The sequence below is a fragment of the Marmota marmota genome, unplaced genomic scaffold (genome assembly GCF_001458135.2).
Source record: "Marmota marmota marmota unplaced genomic scaffold, marMar, whole genome shotgun sequence".
NCBI lineage: Eukaryota > Metazoa > Chordata > Mammalia > Rodentia > Sciuridae > Marmota > Marmota marmota.
The window spans coordinates 20706082-20727730 of NW_026000082.1; the positions used below are offsets into that span (position 1 = coordinate 20706082).

General features: G+C 50.0%; 1 protein-coding gene across 13 annotated transcripts in view; it reads left to right on the top strand.

Annotated features, from left to right (window-relative positions):
* The window catches only part of Eri3 (ERI1 exoribonuclease family member 3), a 132714-nt gene that overhangs the window by 108140 nt on the left and 2925 nt on the right, over nucleotides 1-21649 (top strand). The gene's annotated exons all lie outside the window — the stretch shown is intronic.

Below are 21649 nucleotides of genomic sequence, written 5' to 3' on the forward strand. Positions count from 1 at the left end.
TCAGGGAGGTGGGCACATGTCAGCTTACCCGTGGAGCTGGAGGAAGCTGTTTAATATTGTTTCAAGTCTGTGGCCACTAAACTGGACGATCAATGGGAGTTAAGGAGATGAATTATTTAAACCTCACCAGCTTTTAATTAGTCGGGGTCCTTCTGACCGATGGCTTCGTCCACAGGGTATTGACTCCCCTGTAGGAGCAGCAGCCTCCATTGAGTGGTGCCTGGGTTGGGAGGGGCCACTTGGGGTACCAGAAGAGGGTACACTTTCAGGAGATTCCTACTTGGGAGGAGACTAGAGTAGCTGTGATTCCCAGCACTTGGAGGCTCTGTGAGCTTCTGATAAATCAGCATGAATATGTGTCTGTGAGTATCATTGTGTCTGCCCATGCCAGACACTTTTAGCTGTGTGTCTGTGTAAGAGTATAATGTGTCCATGATTGTGTATAGCTGTTTGAAGGATGTGTATTCATAACAGCATATCCGTATTTTTCTGAGTGCATGAGTCTGTACATGGAAGCAGCTACCAGCCTGTGTACCTATCTGTCAGAAAGAGTGTCTGTTCATTTCTCTGTCTCTCATTTTGTGTGTACATGCATGTGTGTGCATGCAAATGCTTCCAAGTGACATAGGCTTTGTTCCAGAGGAGGAGCCAGGGTGTTCCTGGGTGGTGCTGTGACCTTATCACAACTGGATTACTTTGGGGAAGGTATCCTTGGTGGGGACTGGAAAGATACATCAGGAGGTACCTGCTACAGACTAACCCCTTTATCCATTCCACATTCACTGGTGCCTACTGGGCACTGAGCACGCTCAGTAAAAATTCCTGTCCTCAGGGAGCTCACATCTTGGGAGAAAATAGAGACTGAGGGCTGTGATAACCACATCTGGATTGCCCCAAGGGAGATTTTCCCTGTTCTCAGTTGCCAAAGTAGGTTCTACTTCTTCACTTACATCTTGCTGACTCCTGACTCCTGGGATGCCCCATATCATTTTTGTTGGGATATCCCCAGGCTCCCCAAGAGACTAGGGGAAAGAACAACAGGCCTGGGTAGGGGAGAATACCACCATAACAGCTACTCCCTCCCATCGCAGGTTTTCCATGCATCCTAGAGAAGACATTCAACCCAGCTAGGTGATATACTTGGAAGGTCAGCAGGAAGTTTTCTAGAGAAGAGGTAACTTGAATTGGAATGCTTGACAGATGAATAGAAGTTGCCAGGCAGAAAACAGAGAAGTAGAGAGACTGTGTGCACAAAGGCCTATAGCCATGAGAAGCCCAACATATTGAGAGAACAAGTTCAGAAATAAACAAGTAGTTTCTCCATACTGAAGTAGAAAATTTAGGTTAGGGATCAGCTAGAAAATGGAAACATAAGCAGTGTCTTGAATGCACGGTTAAAGGATGGATCCCCCTTCCCCCCACCCAAGGTTTAGAGGAGACATAGAATAGTCATGAGTGAACAGAGTTGTGATTCAGAACCAATGAGGCAGTTTGTGCTACACAAAATTAGTTCTTACTAGGTGCTCAATAAATGCTTATAGATGGATGGACAAAAAGCTGGGTGAGTAAATGAATCAGTTTGGAAGAGTGGTGAGAGGGGAGAGACCAGAGAAAGAAGACCCAGGAGAAAATCAGCACTGATCCAGGGAAGGAGGAGCTACCCATAATGGAGTCTAGCAGTGGGAAGAGCAGCAGAACTGAGTGAACACGGGCTACATGGCCTTAAGTTAGGTATACTGCTTCTGTGTGTATGTTCCCAGGATGTTTGAGAGGGGAAACAGCTCCCTCTGCCCACTCCTTGTTGTCTCTTGAGACTTAGTGATAACCTTCTTGTATGTTCACCCTTGATATCCTGTGACGTATCACCTCATTTAGAGAAAAAGATTTCTCCATCTGGGTTGGTTCCCGGGGTAGCCCAGGGATCTGAATGCTAATATGGTATGGGCTTTGAAACCAGAAGTAGATCTGGCTCTACCATGCTAAACCCTGGGCCCTTAAATAAGAGGCAGTGCTACCTGCCTCTCAGGGCTGCTGGGAGGCTCTGTGCGTAACCTTGTAAAGGACTTGTGTATGCCCGGCCTGCAGCAGGTGCCCAGAGAGCTCCCTCTTTGTGGCCCTGCCAACACCAGGTCTCTCCAGGGCACTGGCAGCTCTTGGCACTAGGTCTTTGTAGTCTTTGAATGAAGAGGGCTGCCCTGCTGGCTCCTGGCTGGCTCTGAGGTGTGGGTGAGGGTGCTTGGAAGGGAGGGAGGATGCAGGGCATTAATTGGGCTGGGAGAGGCAGGGAGGGGAGGCGTGGGTTTTGAGCAGTGAGGTTAATGGCCCTCGCGCCAAAGAGACAGCTTTAATGAGCTTCAGCTGGCGGTGCACCGAGTTACTGTGCGTGCTAAAAGGGTCGCGCTGTAAGAGTTTGATGTGGACTGCTTCCCAGCCCTGGGGTCAGGGGTCAGCTCCTGTCACTGGCCACTCAGGCTGGTCCTCAGTGACATGGTGCTAATTAACTGTGTGAGGAGCTGCCAGCCTGGAGTAGGGAGTGGTATGTACATTGGTGGTGGTGGGTGGGGGGGGGTGAGACAGCATTGGGTGATGCTGGGCAAGGGTTCTGCAGAGCCCACTGCTTAGCCATCTCTAGAGTCTGCTTGGTTCTTCCTCAGTGCCACGGGGATATGGCATTGATGGTACAAAAGTGCTGAGAGAGCAAGGAGGAGGGCTTGCTGGAGCAGTGGGGTGACAGGTGTGGGGCTAAGAGATAAGGCTGAAGGAAGCGAGAGGGCCAGCTGGCATCCTGAGGTGTTTGAAGGGGAGCCATGGGAGTATTGGGGACAGGAGAGCAACCAGTAGGAGTTGTGCTTCAGCCAGAGCAGTCCCGTAGTTTGTATAGGAAGAACTGGTGAAGAGTCTGCGGACAGGGAGGCCAGTGGGAAGGTACAATAAGGTAAGCGAGAGGTGATGGGCAATTGAGAGCCAGGGCAGTGATTATGAGAATGAAGACAGGGAACAGGTAAAACTTCTGTTTATTCATTAAATGTTCCACTTACTATGTGTCGGAGCTAGAGATAAATAGGTAACAATGACATACACTGTGCCCTGTCCCCACTGAGTTCAGAGGTAGAATTGTGACCTTGCCTCTGGGCACCAACTGAGAAAGAAGGCAGGTTTAGGCATAGCTAAGGAAGGTCCTGAGGTGGTGGAGTATTGGGCTGTGACATCTTAGCAGAGGTGGGACACTTCCTCCAGGGGTGGTGGACTTAGCCTTGAGATGGAAATGAATAGGGTGGTGCTGGAGTGGGATGTGCATGAGGAGGGGCTGCACATGTGTGTGTAGAGCCACTGGCTTCTGAGGCCACAGCAGTTCTGTCAGCATCTGTGGTTTGGGCCAAATGCTCTGAGGCAGGGCAGCCTCCACAGAGGACTGCTGACTGTTCCTCTTTCTTTCATTTCAGCAAAGAATCAACAAAGTACTCACATTATTTGGGGACATTTTCACACCATTTCCATGAAAGCAAGCATCATCACTCCCATCCTATAGAAGAGGAAAACTGAGGCTCAGTTGAGAGACTCTCTAAAGTCACACAAATTTAGAAAGGAGCCAGGATTCAAACGCAGGTGCATTCAAGTGCAAAGACTATGTCCCTACCACTGTGCTGACCTAGCTTTTTGGTGTTGGGCTTTTTGCTGCCAATAAGATGATACAGAAGATGACAAGTTCACTTCCTTTATTTACCTTTGTGTCATGCAAAATATTTGGGCCTTGACAAAGCTTTGGTGGCAACAGCTGAGGAAGAAAGAAAAGGAGGCATAGCCTTCCATCAGCCCTGCTGGAATTACCCTGAAAACCAGGTCCCTGCACCTACTGGCCTCTGTCCTCCTCTGGCCCTAACAGTTCTCCCTCTGAGATTGCAGTTTACTCTTTACCTCTTGACCCAGGAAAATCCTGCCTATCTTCAAGGACCACTTTCTTGGGGCCTCTTGCCTGGCCTTCCTAAGTATGAGTGTACGGAAGACAGGCTTGTTGGCCCATTATAATCTGTCAGAGGCAATAACCTGGCCCTTCATACTTGGGCTTTTTGAGACTGGGTCTGGGCTCCTTCCCTTCCTTTTTTTGGGGAAATCTTCACAGGGAGTATCGTAAAATCTCACCTGCTATTGTGATAGGGAGGCCCCACAGACTGCTGGTTTCAGCTGGCGGGAAGCATAACTGGAACCTTCCTGATGCCCAGCTAGGTGGGCCTGCCCTGGGAGCTTAGCCCCTCTGCAGTTCATGGCCAGAGACCCAATGGACTCTCAGAAGCTTGCTGCCCAGCACCGTCCAGCAAAAGAGCTGGACTGGCAGGTGGCAGGGTGGGGACTTGGCCCCCAGGGGGGCAGTACTGGCCTGTGGTCTCCCCTGAAGGAGTGGGGTGTCTATCAGAGTCCAGTCAGAATGCATTAGCTCTGTGACACGGATCTCATTAGTGCCCGTGAGAGGTGTCACTGCGGGAGAATCGTCGGCTCAGGGAGACGCTTGTACCAAAAGGAAGAAAGGACAGTGACAGCCTTTTCTCTGCCGCCTCTGCCGCCACGCTCACTGGGCCGCCCGCCCTCCTCCTGGTGGGGGGGTGGGGGGTGCTAGCTAATGAGCTCGTCTACAGTACAGCTCTTTGCCTTCCCCTCCTTGAAGTTTCCCAGGTCCCTCTGAAGACCTCAGGCCCTGGATTAGCACACACCAAACGCCAGCCCCCTCTGGCCCAGCAGGGAGTTCCTTCTGATCACCCTGCTCTTGCACCATGGGCAGGGGAAGGAGGTGGTGCTAAGACAGGCCAGGGGAGGGGGCCTCGCACCCGTAGGGATATTTGAGCCCCTCTGCATCCCTTGAGAGTAACATGTCCCCTTCACTGCAGAAGATTCTTCTTGCTTCTGAGAGTTGCAGTTTTCTCCCCTTCTCTTGCCCCATGACTCTTAGCCTGGCAGTGTCCCTGTCCCTAGGGTGAGCCCCTCCCAAGGCAGGGAATAATGGAGGGACTCCAGCTGACGGTTCAGTAGATAGCATTTTGGCCTGATATGATGTGGGACTTTCTACTCTGAATCAGCAAGAGCCCAATGTCTGGACTTTGGATGACCTGAGGATGATGAAGTGTTGATATGAGGACCCTATTGTCCCTTTCCCCGTCTGTCCCAGAGAGCTGCCCCACCACCACCATCACCACCACCCCAGCTTTTTCACCTTCAGGGCTAGGACAGGAGGAATCAGTCTGGCTGCTTTATGGGAAGGTACAAGGCAACACCGTTAGGGTGTCTTCCCTCAAACTGCCTACTCCCATCTCGTTCTTTCTGGTATGACCCTGAGAAAGTGAGAAGCCTGGGGAGGATGACCAAGAGAAGGGGTAATGATCCAGGTGTCCTTCCTTCCTGAACTGACCCCCTGGGAATCAGGAATGGGTTCTTGCCAGGCATCGGACTCTAGTCTTCAGTAGCAACCACAGATGGAATAAAAGGATAGATGGAGGGGTGAGTTGACAGATGGATGGAGGAAGGTTCTGGTCTATGTATGTATGTATGCGTTCCATGTAGGTGGTGCTTTGGGAAGTACAATCTTTGTTTCCCTACCTTCCTAGCCCCGGGTCAGCCTGGCCTCCCCTTGTCTCTCTGTGTATCTCCTGTCAAACCATCGCAGACGTAAATGACAAAGAAATCAGAAAGACAGATCAATGCTGGCCAAATTAGCACTTGCAGATAGACTGTGCGGGGATGTCAGCGCCCTGACCCCTGGTGATCTTGCAGCCTCGGCTGCTGATATTATGCAAATTGCATCCATCTGGCAGGACCTGCGTGCTGGCTGCTCCTACTCAGAGGAGTAATGGGCTGGGGGTGGGCGGGAATGTTGGAGCAAGAGTCAGTGTAGTGAGTGTGCATGTGTGTGGGTGTGTGGTGCCCACCGAGCACTGGGCGGTGATTGAGTGATTGACAGGGCAGATAAGGGGCTGCATTGGATTCCTTTGGGCAGGAGGATTAGGAGTAGCCACAGATGGGAGATAACTGGACTTCATTTCAGTTTATTTTCCTCCTTATCCCCTCTCCCCACCTTCACTCCCCGAAAAACACAATCTCTGTAGTTTGCGTTTTCATCAATATTTGCAAGTCATTACCACTGGTTTAAGGTGAGAGACAATGTCAGGGCCCAGACCAAGCCAGCCCCTCCCCCAATCCTGAACAGGCCTGGTACCCTGAGAATTAATCCCTAGAGCAGCCTTCTCTCATTGGTATCCACGAAGCCCCTCCTCCCAGGCCTACACTACTCAGGGGACGACTCATACCTCATGGGCCAGCCCTGCTGACCTGTCTCATCTGACCTAATGCCATCTGGCATTCCTTAGACTGGGCCGCTGCCCCTCCACTTGAGGCTGCTGTGTAACATCCCTGCCCCCATGTTTAGACTCCAGCAGATGTGCTTTTGGCCCTGGTATTAGCAGGGGAGTCGCCAGGACTGCTCTGCTGCAGAGTTTCTGACCCTTCTTCACAAAGCCTCCCATTCTGGATACTACTGACCAGGGCCCAGGCCCTGACTGAGCAAAATAGGACTCAGGGCCTATGGAGAGGAGGATCTGGGTGGTCTGTTTGAATCCCTGGGGTCATTCTACACCATTTGCTGAGTGCCAGGTGGGGTACAGAGGCTTCATGTCTGTCTTTAAGCCCAGTGATAATGACTGGCATCTCTACTTATGAGGAAACTGAGGCTTAAGAAGGTCATGTATGAAGGAAGTGGGAGAGCCAGGATTCAAACACAGATCTCCCCTAGTCTAGGGTTTGAATACTTCACCACCAGGACCTTCCACTTCACTGCTGTGCCACCTACCCCAAAATGACACCATGCCTGGATCCACTAAAGTGAACCATCCCAGTAAGCAGACAAGTTCCTTCAGGTCCCAGCCTGTAGACCCAGACTTTCACCCAGACCTCCTGCCAAACTGAAAGGGGACAACAACAAAGAGTCCTGACTGCAGGGGCCTGTGTCTGAGACAGTTGGGCTGTAGGAAGAAGGATACACACAGGACAGAATGCACTCAGCAGCTGAACCAGACTAGGAATATGTCACAGCATGTAGCACCAGGCCATGCAACTCAAGGAGAGGAGCTAATGCAACTCAGGCAGTGGAGAGCATAGCTGTCCTGTGCTCCCTCCAAAACTGGGTCCCCACCATACTCTTCCCACCAGGCAGGGTTGGGAGCTGGGAGTGCTGGGGACATGTCCGGGGACACGTGTGCAAGGGGAGCTTGTCCTAATGAGGAGAACATGGCTGCTAGTTAGGCAAGGGGCGGGCGGGAGCTGCAGAGCTGATTGAAGGCGGGGGCAGGGGTCAGACAATTAGGCCCAGATCCGGCCGTTTGATGTGAGTTCTGAGGCCTCAAAGCCTCCCTTCAGCTGGCTCCCTCTACTCCCTCCTCTCCCTCCTCTTTCCTTTCTTCTTCTGCCCAAAGGCAGGAAGGATGGAAACGCTCACACTCACTGTTACTATTATTAAACCCTGTGGCAGGCCAGTCAGACCCCAGGACTCCTGCCCACAGGGGGCACTCCAAGTCCCCAGGAGGTTCCTTGGACCCCAGAGGGGGCATCTGGCCAGAGACCCAGGCCAGGTCAGCTGGACCCCAGGGCAAAGTAACCCTGCCTCTCTTGCTTCTGAAGCAGAGAGTGAATGGACCGCCCAGCAGGAATTTGAGCTCTGAGTTGCTAAGACCACGTCCCAGGCCTGCTTTGACCGTCACCTCCTCCAGCCGCTACTTAGTTCTTTTCTATCCTGTACTGGGGGTGGCAGGGAGGGCGTGGTTCATTCACGCTCAAGCCCTGTCACACAAATAGTCACCTGCAGCAGTCATAGCAAAAGCTTGCTGGTAAGATAAAGATGCATAGAGCCACACAGCCCTACAGCATTGTTGTTCCCCAAAGCAGACCCCCTCCCCCCCCCACACACACACAGACAAGTCATAGCCTCACATACCATCACAGGGCCTTGCACACAAACACTGCTTATCCCCTGTCAAAGGGCCCTGGGAGCTAGGCTCCACCCCCCAGAATAGTTGGGAATAGCAGTGAGATCTTGGGTGAGGGGTAGGGAGTACCCAGCCCTTCCAGCCCCCATTCTAGGAAATAGGTGAAAAGAGCTGGTACTGACCACAGAGTGAGAGGAGACCAGATTGTGGGGGGGGGGAGTGGGAAGAGGGAGGGTGGGAGCAGAGATAAATGTTAGCTCATTTCTTCCGTAATTAGTTACTCCCTCATCCCCGCGTTGTAATTGTGAACAAGCTGTAATGTTTAATTAGTCTGTAAATGAAACCCCAATTTCATAATGGCCTAGCTGACAGGGCTAAGTGAGCACGGGAGGAGGCGGAGGGGAGGTGACAGGAAGGGCCTGCAGTGGGGGGACAGGCAGTGGGATCACCTGTTTTTCTCTTCAGCCCCAGCCTGGCCCATGTAGGGAGGCTGTATGACTGGGTCCAGTCCTGTACTCCTGCTTCTAATATCCTCTCCCTCCCTGGCCCTTCTTACTGAGGAATGGGAGGAAGGCTCCCAGGCATCATCCTCCATGCCTCCCCTCAATTATTGGGTTGGGTTTCACACTCCCAGCCCAACCCCCGTCCTTCTGGTTAGACAAACAGACTCAGGGTGACCCTGACAAGGATGATGCTCCCTACCACCACCTAAGTCTAGCTTTCTCACTCTCCAAGCAATCCTATTTAGAGACCTTGCTTGGCAGCTGGGACCTCAAACTCTGACCCTTCACACCAAAGAAGGCAGTGACTGGCTTGGGCCCCTTCCCCTCCGTTCCACCTCCAAGTGAAATCCAGAATCCGTGCTACGCAGAAACCCAGGCCAGACTTCACTCTCCTGAGGTGTCATCACCGCGGCCTGTGATGAACGGGAGCTGCCGCAGGGGGGAGCCCCTGGCCCCACAGCTGCCTCATTGGTCTCCCTGTTTCCCCCACGACATCCTCGCCGCCCGCGCAGGCCCCCGCCCCGCCTGCCGCAGCCATAAATCTCAATTTACGAGGGCGGCTCTGGTGGGGGAGGGAGGCAGCACCACTAATGATGGCTCCTCAGCCGGATTTTTCATGTTGCACAGTCATAAATTTTTAAGAACAGCATGGGCAGCACGTTAGCAAGTTATCGAGGCTGCCTCCATGCTGGCTGCCAAACTCCAAGAGAGGGGCAGAGACCAGGAAGGCACAGGAGGCATGTGGGGCGGGGCCGGGCAGCCGGCCAGGCCAGTCCGAAGGCAGCCAGGGAAGGCTGGCCAGCCCAAGGGTCAAGGCTCGAGTGAGCCTGCACCAGGCAGGGCAGTGTTACCACAGCTGCGGGAGCCAGGGATGAGCACGCGGGTGGGATCCGTGGTGTGGGCATACCGACCATGGCGTTTGGGAGCTGCTGATGGATGCCTCTGCTCCAGGACTTGACACCATGATGTACGGGGAGCCTGGAGACATATGGATTTTCAAAGTGGCCACTTTGAATAGAATTACAAACCCTGAGCATGTGCACAGTGAGGCCTCTGCCCTGGCAGAGCTGCACTTGCTTCATAAACCAGGGGCCTTTTAGTATCGTTCTCAAAAGCTTGGATTCCTGGAGCCACCGAGGAAGAAACCTGGGGAAATGATCACAAAGGGAGCATATGGCACATGCCAGAGCCAGGCTAACCTTATTCTGTTAAGGCTTGTCCCTTCAAAGTCAAGTGCTCCTGGGTAAGTCACTCTGCATCTGGGCCTCTTTCTTAGACTCTTTTAAGGTGGGGTTGACTATGGCTTCTAACTCCCAGGCTTACTAAAGTAAGTTCTATAAAACCCTGAGTACCTGTTAGCTCCTTTATCTGTTAAAATCTCCAAAAAGGCTTCTGAGGGAAGCATCTGGAGAACAGATCTTTGTGGGAGATGGTGGGACCTTCGCTTTGTTCATTCATTCACAAGACGTTTGCTGAGGTCTTGTGGATTTTCAGACCAGACAGCCTCAGAGGCAAGGAAAGTTCCTTCCTGGAAGGTGAAGTGAGGAGGTTCCCAGCTCTGTCTTCCCCTAGTGATGCCTAAGCATTCAGGGTGCTGAGAAGCCCACACTTGACCCCAGGTGTTCCCCTGAGTTCCCTGACATGGGCAGTTGGGATTAATTACCATCCGACTATGCATAAGAGCAAGTAGGAACCTAGCAATCCTTGGAGGAGGTGGGCCTACCACCAGGGAGAGCCTTAGAAGGCCACAACACAGGGTCAAGAAATCAGAAGTTGCTCAAGTCAAGTGTGCGTGTGTGTTTATTTCAGTGTCGGGAGTGGCAATCCGTGCTGAGGATGGCTCCATGGTAACCCACAAGGTCAAAGACTGGTCATTGAGGCAGAAGAACCCCCAGGCTGAGCCTGGCTGTCTTAGGGGCAGTCCCTGTCCACCTGGCCTGAGAGTCACAACTTCCGTCTCTGCTCACCTTTCCTGCTCCTTCTCAAGCCACTCTCCTCCTGCTTCCTGGGCCGCAGGCTCTGCCCTAATCTCCTGGGTCCTGCCTCAGGTCCTTTCCTCTGGCTTTATTTCCCCTGGTTCCAGGCTCATATTCCCACCTTGGACCTGCTTAACTCCTGCTCATGGTTAGAGCTCAGTTTCAGAGTTTGCTTCCTCAGGAAGCCTCCCTTGACTCCTAGCCTTGGCCAGCCACCCTACCCCACCTCCATTTCATAGCACCCCGCACTCACCCTTTACAGCACTTAATCAGTTGTAATTAAGAAATCACTTTCTTGAAAGTTGTCTAATGCCTCTCTCCCCACTAGATTGTAAGTTCCCTGAGGGCCAGAACTTCTGTCTGTTTTGTTCACCTTGTATCCCTGAAGCGTAGCATAGTGTCTGACAAGTATAGGCAGATAATAAATAAAATGTGCTGTTTTGAATTGAGTTAAATTGAGTTGAGATGGCCCTGGCCCACCCCTGGGTGCCAGGGCAGGGGGAGGGAGCTAGGGAAGTGCCTGGAGCTGAGGTGGTTCCCATTAGTCCTCATGATTAATTCACAGCCACACTGTGATGGAGTGGGCTTGTCCCCAGTCAGCGCCTCCGCTGGGGCCCACCTGTTAGCGACAAACAAACAAAGGGGATAAATAATGCATTGGGAACTGAGCCAGGCAAGGCAGCAGTATTGAAATTAATAGGGATTAGCTGAGCAGCTTGAGGATGAAATATTTACCAGGTGGGACTGGGCTTAGGAAGGGCAGCCACCCCCCTTCCCAGCATCCCTAAGGCCCTTCTCCAGGACATCATTGGCTAGGACTGGCCAGCACCACCACTCCCACTCCTGCTACCTCCGTTTGCAGGACAGGCTGAGCAGACCACTGAGAGCTTAGGTCAGGCAGTCTCCTGGCACAGTGAGTCCTGGGGGAGCCGAGATGCTAGGAGGGAATGGAGGGGAAACAGACGAAGCCTTGGGCACTTATGCTGGAGACAAGGACTGGGTTTGATTTTCAGAGCCTGGGTGTGTGGCAGCTGTGAGCAACAAATGACAGGGCTGGAGGTGATGCACTTGCGATCTTGCCCCTCTGTCCTCTGTCTCTTCCTGCAAGCCTTCCTTTCCTTGACTCTACATACTTCCCGAGAGCCTTTGTATAGATAACCCCTCAGGGGGGCTGTGGTCTAGCAGGAGGTGACAAAGTAGTGATGACAGGGGGCTCTCTGGGTTCTGAGGGAACACAGGGAAGAGAGGCCAAGGTAAAAAACAGGGTCAAGAGCAGCACCAGGGGTACATTGGGGGAGTGTCCCAGGCAGAAGGAAGAGCACGTGAAAGTCAAGAGGCAGAGGAGCCTGAACTTGGCTGTAGGACAGGACAGTGGAAAAGATGAAGCCCGAGCCGTCAACAGGGCCAGGTCTCCGGACCTCATCAGGGATCTTGGGTGCTGTCCTGGGAGCAGTAAGGAGTCATGGAAGGTGGTGGTTGTTTCCATTCTTAATTCTTAAGCTCTTTGCAGAGAAGTGTCTGTATACCCCTAACATCACCTTCCCTGAAGTTAACATCTTGCATCATCAAAGTGCAACTGTCAGCACCAGGAGATAACACTGGCTCTATATTATTGATGACACTGAAGGCCTTGTTTAAATTTCACCATGGTTTCCATTAATGTCCCTTTTCCGCTCTAGGATCATATAAGAGTTTTAAGACAGGGAGTCAAATGACCAGATTCATAGTTTAAAGGACACCATTTTGGAGAGAGTGGCAGTAGCACTGTTGTCACTTGGATGAAAGAGGATGTGGCCTGCGCCATGATGATGTAGTGGGAATCTAGGTTTCGAAATTATTCGAAATTTTATGGTCACTAAAGCCTCAGGATGGATGAGGTTATTATCCAGGGAGAGTAGAGATGGAAAAGGGGTGAGGGCCTGTGTCCTCTGAACATCACCACACCTGGGGAATGACCTGAAGGGGAGGAGTGTTCACAGGAACCTGGAGGATTGGGATGGAAAGGGAGGTTGTTGTCTCTGAAGCCAAGGGAGTGTGAGCTTCAAGGAGGGAGCAGTCCGCGTGTCACCAGCCCCCGTGTCACCAGCCCGGGGGAGCAGTAAGGCTCATGAGAGAAGGTGGCTTTGGTAAAGCGAATATTACGGGGGGTGGGGGTGGGACCTGGAGTGTGATGGCTCCGAGATTTGACACCAAGAGGGAGGAGAGGCTGGGTGACTAGCCCAGATGGAGTTAAAGGAGACGTCCCAGCTCCCAGACAGGAGAGTTCATATATTCAGCTGCTTGAGTGACAGATCAAGGCAGATGAGAGCAGAGGCTGCATTAGAGAGAAAGTACTAAACAGTGCCAAGTCCTGGAAAGCCTGGGTGCTAGGCTGGACTTCAGAGCCCAGGTGAAGTGGATGTACCAGCTTTGGAAGTGACAGCAGGGTTGGTCCCCTCTTGTGACAAGGTGCAAGGAGAGGACTAGTGCAGATGCAGGCAGTGGCTTGTGTGGCCCCTATGTAGCAGGAGACAAGGCTGACTGGCTAAGGCGAGGGGCTGCAGTGCTGACTGGAGTGTAGACTTGAGCTCTGTGGAAAGGAACTTCAACTTGTAGCAAGGGATGAAAGGAGAACACACACCTCAGGACCTCTAGGGCTTTCTTGGCAGCGGTACACCCAGCAGAGGGTGATGCACTGATGTGTAGGGTGGGATTTTCTCTAACCACTTTTGCCCAGATGTAAGCCTAGAGAAGACAGAGTTTGGTTTTTCGAGGCAAGGGTGACTGAAGGAAAAATGAATAAGAAAGCTGAGATACTGGCAAGGAAAAGTTTGAAATGATGGCTCATGGGAATCCAGGCTCCACAGGGAGGTATGTCCATTATGTTGCCAGGACAGAAACTACTTGGTACATACTCAATGCTCATTTCCCCTCTTCCTCACTAAATAGAATTCTCAGTAATTAGGGGCATCAGTGTGTACCTGGTTAAAAGACTGCTTTTTTTAGTTTGTCATTTAACTAGGTGTGGCCATGTCTTTAATATATGCCAGTAAGAAATGAGTAAACGTGGAATGTGGGACCTCTGGGAACAATACTTAAAGGGAAACAATTCAGCAGAGGAGTGCACTGGTCTTGCCTTTCCTGTCCTCCTCCTTTCTTTTTCTTGGTACATAGATGTGATAGTTGGAGCTCCAGCAGCTATTTTGGACGCTGGCAGCAGAGGCAGTGTGGTAGACATGTTGAGAATGTTAGGGCAGAAAGAAGGAGGAAGCCTGAATCTGATGATTATGTGGAGCCCTAGGTCTTTTGTCAACTAACATTGCAAGCCAAGATATAAAACTCCTTTGTTTTCTTGCATCACAGTTTTTATTTTTACATGGGTTCCATGACTCTTTTTAGTCTTCTTAGTAACATGGCCTGTGTCCTGAGATACAGCAAGAAACAATGTGGTCAAATGTTTCAAGAGAGCATAAGGTCACCAACTGTCCAGCCTTAGGTAGTAGTGTCCTCTTTTCCCTTTGCCCTGCCTCCTCCATTTGGTCAATTCTACATTGTGTAGAACAGATTCCATTCCTGTATCATTCTCCTTTCTGCCTTTACATGCTCTATCAATCAGTTAGTGTACTTTCAGCTGCAAGAAAAGGACAGGTCATAGGTTATCCAGTTTAAAATAACTTAAATAGTAAAGGGTTTTATTATTTCACAGAAGAAATTTGGAGTTAAGGTGATCTAGGGCTGACTAACTCAGCACCTCGGCAATATACCCAGATTTCTCCATTTCTCTGCTCTCTTATCTTCAGCATAGTCTTCACAGGCTAACTCTCCTCCCAGGTTGGAAGACGGCTTCTGCAGTCCCAGACAGTCAGAGCAGGTATGGAAACATCCAGCACAATGTAGAGGAGGCCGGGTTCTGAAGGGAGGTGCCTGTTTTATTACTTGGACAGAAACTACTTGATTCATATTCAGTATCCCTTTTTCCTTCTTCCTCACTGAATAGAACCCTCTGTAATTAAGGGCATCAGTGTGTACCTGGTTAAGAGGCTGCTTTTTTCGTTTCTTATTCTATTTTCCCCTTGTGCTTCTTTTCACAAGAGGAAAGATAACTCCTTGAAGCGCTTCCAGCAAACCTACTGTCATGCCCAGGTAGCCAGAACACTTACCCACCCCCCTGACACAGTGACTGGCAAGGGGGGCTGTGGGAGCACCAGAAATGGCTCTGACCTTGGGGGAATAACCCAGGCCACATGAGGGAGTGGTGGGCTCTGCCAGCACAGTGTGTCATCAGTCAGAAGTGGATGCAGGAAAAAGTGAAGACAGGAAGGATGATGTGTGGGGGAGAATAGAAGTGTAAATGACTTCAAGGTTCCCACGAGCAAAAGAAAAATTGGTAATTGTTAGAGTCTGGGGTTATTTGAACTTCGTGTATCCAGGGAAGAACAGGATGTTTAAGTAGTTGAGGGTGCTATAATGGAAATGGGCAGAAAAAGACAAGGGAGGAGTGATAATGATGAGGTCAAAGAAGAAAGAGACTGGCAACAGTTTCTCAGAGGTTGGGACATGGAAGCTGGGCAGAAGGCCCTTAGGAAGGAAGTGCCAGGGCTGGCCTGAGAGCACATGCTCATAAGAAAGCCTCCAGCAGGCTGTTGGCACAGGGTCTGGTCCCTGGCTTGTAGAGCAGGACAGGCTAGCAGATCAACAACTGCTCTCTCAGTGTCCCCATTGTGGATAGAGTCTGTGTTCTGGGTGTTCAGGCCATTCTGGCAGTGGGTGAGGCCCTGATACCTTCTATTGGAACCACTGAAGACTGGACAAGACTGATCCATGGGACAACCTTGGGGATAAGGTCAAGTAGAAGCTTGGTTGGGACAGATGTGACTGCCAGGTGTGGCAGATCTGTTCAGCTATTCTCAGTAGCCACTTCTTTCCCTTACCTCTCAGCTAGGTCCCTTCACTTGGCCATGGGATATCTGGCTCTCCTCCAGCACTCCTGGCTGTGGCGTCCCAGAGCTAGGAGGCAGGTGGGGCCTCCTGACCCCTCCACCTGGATGGGGCTGGCTGGGAATGGGATGAGGGAGGTGGGTATCTGTTGTAATGGCCAGAGCAGCCGCCCTGTTACTACGGCGTATTTCACTTTTAATTCTGACATATAATGTAATGATCTTTTTTAAGGCCCGATGATATTATCTGCCTGACTAGATTATTGAGTCTTCATCATCTCCAGATAAATTTATGGCCACGACGAGGCTCAGGATTTATCATCAGTCAATAGAGCTCGATACTCTAACAAGGCGTGTAATAAGATATACATATTTAATGATCCAAGGGGAGGAGCGCTAATGGGAGCCCAGAGTGAGTGGTCCAGGGGGCTGGGGCTCTGCCCCAGGGCTGCCATGACTGTGGGACATGGATGTGGTCTTTGCCCTGTGGTCCCCAACTCTGATCCTTCTTAGAGCTGCCTCTCTCTTCCTTCCCAGACCCCCTAGGGGAAGCAGGCAGGGCGAGGGGGAGCAGCATGCAGGCCAGTGCCTGAGCTGGTGTCTAGGCCTCTAAAGCCCAAAGGGTGTACATACCCCCGTGGGACTCCTTGTTCACTTCCAGGCCTTGGGAGGGTTGGGGTGTCCTTAGACCCTTAGCCTAGGCCCCTGAGCATTAGGGCGGGCCCACAAGAGAAGGAGTGCTGGGGCTGCGTACCCAGGCCGCATTGATGGTGACGGATGGTTTTTCATTATAGCCTCTCAGGTCCTGCCCGCGCCCTGTGTGGAAATTCTATTTATTCCTTAATTTGTAAAAATTCCCTCTTTATCTGATCCCAATCAGGGCGGGGTAATTGGCTCTCTGGGGCAGCGGCTGGGGTCCTTGATGAAGAGCTATGTGGATGTACCCAGCCTGGCCCCCACCCAGCCTGCCACTAGGGCCCACAATTAATAATGATTTGCAAATGGCAGACAAGCAATAACACAGAAAGATGTGGCGTCCGCGCTGCCTCTTCATTTCCTCCCCTCGTAGATATAAATGGCCACAGAACAAAAACCCAGCACTATAAATTCTGAAATTAGTTATTCACCGGGATAAATGGGGCCTAGAGCCACCAGATATCTCCCTGCTACTCTTCCTGCCTGCTTTTCCTGATCCAGGTTTTGTCCCTAGGCCTTTTCCCAAGCCTAGGTCCTGGCTCTTCTGCCTCTTTGGCTCCCAGTTCATTTCCTCAGCTTCCTCCCACCACTTTTATGACCCCTTCTTATGTGGCACAAACTTAGCAGTGGTCACCTGGTCTGTGTCTGTAGCTTCCTCCACCTGAGCTAGCAGGTAGGATTCACCCTCCAACTCCTCACACTGACCTACCAGGCTGCCTGACCTGGCTCTGTCCCCATTCTGCATTGGGGTTTGATTGGAGTTGACATCAACTCTAATCCTGCCAGCCCTGGGAGTCTGGATCGGGATTGATCTTGGGTATGATGTTTTGGCACTTGGGACCAATCCAGTCACTTGCCTGGCCAAGTCTGAGTTGGGTTCCTGGTAGACAAATGTGGTATAAGTGACTTAAGGGTTTTGCTGTTGTGCTTACTGATCAGGCAGCTCTGGGGGGGATGTTGGCATAGGCATTTCTGGGCACTATGCCCTCTCGGCCAGGCACATCCTCCCCCCACCCCCCAAGTGGCTGTGAGCTGGCGGGTAATGGGCGTGTAATGGCCTCATTTCCATGCCCGGCCTCCAGAAGCAGCGGTAAGTGTTTGATTGCCTTAATTTCCAAACACATCATTATCCCAGCTTTACCAGCGCTTAATAAACACTTTATGAGGATTTTTTTAAAAAAACATCTTCGGTCCGCATACTTCTCTGAAGTGATAAACTCTAATTAAGTCTAATATTTAAAAATATGGTAATGGTGAGTTGTTTGAATAAGTGGACTGCATTTCTGTAATTTCATTATTACGTAAAACACGCTAATTATTTGGAGCGCGCTTATTACGGAGAGAGAAATCGCCTGCTAATCAAGATGAAATTGCCTTTTCCCCTTATTGTGGAACCACCGTCATCCTTCACCATCAGCCCTGTGGCACCTCCAGGCACCTCGGGTGGGGTGGAGGGGGAGGGCGCTGAGGGGAAGGATGGAAAGAGGGGGTCAGTTCAGAGTCAAGACTGTGAGGACCCTGGCCCCCGGGAGGGATAGGAAGCTATGGGAACTGTGTCTGTTGGAAGAGGGAGTTTATGTCTGAAAAATGTATCCAGAGGGTGAAGGTGGCTGTGAATGGGGTCCCAGGGATCTGTGTGGGCCAAGTCTGGAACAAACGACAGGGCGATGAGGGATATCAGGATATTGTTGTTGGAATAACAATATTATTGGATGTTATTAGCGTAACAACATTGACAATAACTAAGACACTATTTTTAAGCACTTTACAAATAAAAACTCATCTTTTGATTTTGGGGGGACATAGTTGCTCTAATTGTCACTGTTATTCCCATTATAGTGTAGAAACCAAAACACAGAAAAGTTGAAGATTAGAAACTTGCTCAAGTTCACAGTTACTAATAAGTGGAGTTTGTGTTCAAACTCATCGAATCAGGACAGAATTGGCGGGGGTGGGGTGGCTCTCTGCTGTTACAGTTCTAAATTCATTGCCTTGGCCCCCATCTTCCTTTCAAACTAACATTTGAGGCTAAACCATGAATTCCAGCCAGCTGGAGCTTGGTATCCCAGTCCCCATCAAAGAGTTGGCAGATTTAGTGAATAAAAATATAGGATACTGGTTAAATTTGAATTTCAGTTTTAACAATTTTTTTAGTGTGTGTCCCAAGTGAGATCAGGACAGCGTTAAATCAAATCTGCCCAGGGTAGATCCACAGCATTTTGCTCTGAGAGTATTGTTGCTTCCAGAATGTGCCGACAGGCAGGCAGATGAGGTCCTAGAACACTGACACACCCAGGGTTCTTGCTATCTCATCCTTACCATGCCTGGCTCCTGGTCCTCGCATGTTTCCCACCCCCGTTCTTTCCCACCTTGCTCCCATCTTTGCTGTTCTTGTTTGGCTCTGGCCCCATCCCTCACCACTTCTTGGAGATCACTAATAAGGTGTATTTCCTGGCAAAGACTTGGAGACAGGAAAGCCTCAGGTTATATCTGCATGTTCCTTTAGGCCACACTGCCTCTTAAGACTCACTGTCAGCAACAAGCCACCTGGCTGCCCTCTGGTCTCCCCCTTTGATTATTTCATGTTCATTCCATTTCCTGCTCTAACAGACCCATGTATGCGAATTGTATATGTGATTTCAAAAGGCTGCAGAAAGTATGGACAGTTTAGTCAGTGGGGATAGGACAATCAGCTTATCCATCAGAAAAAAAAATAAGAGCTTCTATCTTACTACACATTAAAATAAATTCTAGACAGATTTCAAAAGTTAAATATAAAATATAGATGAAACTGTTAGAAGAAAATATAGGATTTTTTTCTTAGAACACTGGGAGAGAGAAGGCATTCTGAAGTAACAGTCTAAGCCTGAAAAGTCATAAAGAAATGCCTGATAAACTCAGATGTCGCATAGGAATATTACTTCATTCATCCAAAGCTAAGTTCATCACTACCCCAAAATTGCACCTAATCTGGAATTCCTTATCTCATCGAGTAGCACTAAAATCCTGAACTCATTCCTCTCCCAGCTCACCAAATCCCCTCATTAAGGCTTACTTATTTCTCTTTCCCAAAAACTCTTTTGCCTCCATCCACACTCCACTCTGTAAGTATACCTCCACCTCCATCTCCACTGCTACTGGCCTCATTCTGAGTCAACCTTTCTGGCCTGGGCCCAAGTATAGTCTGCCAAGTGGTCTCTCTGCCTTCAGGATTAGCCCCTCCAATCCCATCTTCACATCCTGAGATAATAATTCTGAAACACAGATCTGGTCCTATCATTCCCCTCCTTAAAATGTCTCTGTAGTCTTGCCAGAATATTAAAACTTTGCATTCCTTAGCTGAGCATTTGGGTTCCTCAGGGTTTCTACTCTAGTCAGTTGCTGCTGATTTCACCAGCTTCATATCTTGTCACTTCCTTGCTGCTGCTACAACAACAATGTTACTCCCACCCACCCACTTTCTAAACCTAATTTTTGGGACACCTGATATTTCACCTCCAGAAATGTGCCTGTACTGTGCATTATGCTGAGAATACCTTTCTCACATTAACCCCAACTTGCCCAGGTAGCTCCTCCCACATCCCCTAAGACCTCTTCTTAGCTTTGTTTTTCCAGGAATCCATTTCTGAGGACCAAGGAGAACTAGATGACTTTTCTATGTCATCTAGTTTTTCTAGATGACTTTTCTCCTTTTCTTGCACCACTTGCAAGGCTGTCTCTGAGCTCCATGAGGACAGAGAGCTGCAGAATCTTGCACATCCCTCAGACCACACAGCCCACCTGTGCTGGGTACACATGTCAGTGCATGTTTGCTGAATGAATTCAATATATGAATGGATGGCTCCCCAAGGGTTTCTCAGACCCCTTTCCTCTGAGGGTCTTCCTGGCCCAGGCTGCTTCTTGTGCTCTTCAGTTCCCAGGCAAGTGCAGCCAACTAGAGCATGCCAGCCTCAGGTTGTTAGCTCTATATGAACTCCCACTAGGTGTTCTAAGTGGTCTGAGCCACCCTTCCACTATATCAGCTCCTTTGCCAAGCAGATATTTGACTATTCTTGGGGCCTAGCCAACAAGCTTATCCCTTGTTAGATTCTAGCCCTCTTCATCTCCTCTCTGAGGGATTTGTGCAGTGATAAATGGTCTTGGCAATATAAGAATACTTCTAACATTAAGAATATTTTATGTCTCAGCTGGGTGTGATAGCACACACCTGTAATCCCAGAAAGTCAGGAATCAGAGACAGGAGGATCACAAGTTTAAGGCCAGCCTGGGCAACTTAGCAAGACCCTGTTTCAAAACCTAAAAAAAGATTGGGGATATAGCTCAGTGGTAAAGCACCCGAGTTCATTCCCCAGTGTGAGTGTGCATGCATCCCCAGAAAGAAAAAGTCATCGTATCTCAAGTTGATGACCCTGCAGGGACATAAACAGGCTAGTCTTCTAGAATGTGACATTGCAGAGAAGACCTACTCTATTATAGTCTCCATTGTGGGCACAAGGCTGTGCCCCCACCACCCCATGCCACAGCAGCATCAGGTGGGCCTCATTAGCTAAGTGAGAGGTGCTAGAAGGCACAAGGCTGTTCACATGGCCCAGGAGCTTCAAGGAGAGGACTCCAAGAGGTGATGCTGTCGCTAGGCTGGCACTGCTGCTGTTTCTCTCTGCACTTTTAGCCTATTAAAAGCCCCAGATCTGTGTCTGGTACGTCTTCTGCCATGTTATCTTCCAATTGTGCCAGTTGACTTCTATTTTTTAACTGAAGAGTAGTTTGCATTGACTCTTATTACACTCCTAGGAAAGAAGAGCCCTGGGCTGAAGCCTGTAACTGCCATTCCACTGATTTGAGAAGTGAATTGGTGCAAGCTCTTTCCTCTTTCTGGGCCTATATCATAGTGAACAAGTTGCAACACATTATAATCCAGAATCCCCTGTAAACAGAATAAGTAGTTAGTCAGCCCGTGGCATGTGACAATTGATTTCATCAATGTACCAGCCCAGTCTTCCATCTATGCCACAGATTGTACAGCGTACACTTTCTCATACTGGGTCATCCAGAAAGCTAGCATCCTCCAGGAAGAGACAAGGCTGAGTGTAAACAATGGCGTATACAAAAATGCAGGATGGAGCACCTGTTCCTTGCTCACAGTGATGCTAAGGCCATTGGAGCTTAGAGAAATGAATGAAGCCCTTGCCACATGTCATGCAACTGGTGGGAGAAATTAAAACTGGAAGAGCTTTGTCTAATTCCACAGTGCACTTTGTCATTTTCAGCAAATAGTAAGTGGTTCCTTGAGATTGGAGTACAGGGATCAGGAGTCGAGGGTGACAGAGGTATAACAGGGATCAGGTTTTGCTGAAGCTTTGAGTCACATTAAAGAACAGTCACATTTGAACAGAGGGCAGGGAGAGCCACCAAGGGATTTAAAGAAGGAAGGACCTGGCCAGATTTGCGGAAGAAAGTTTGCTTTGGCTACAATGGGATGAATTACAGGGAGGAGAGAGAACAGGCTGTAGTAGTAATCCAAGTGAAAGGCGATGAGGTCTGGACTCAGGGGTGGCTGCTGCTCATGGGAAGTAGTGATTAGAGAATAAGGGGAT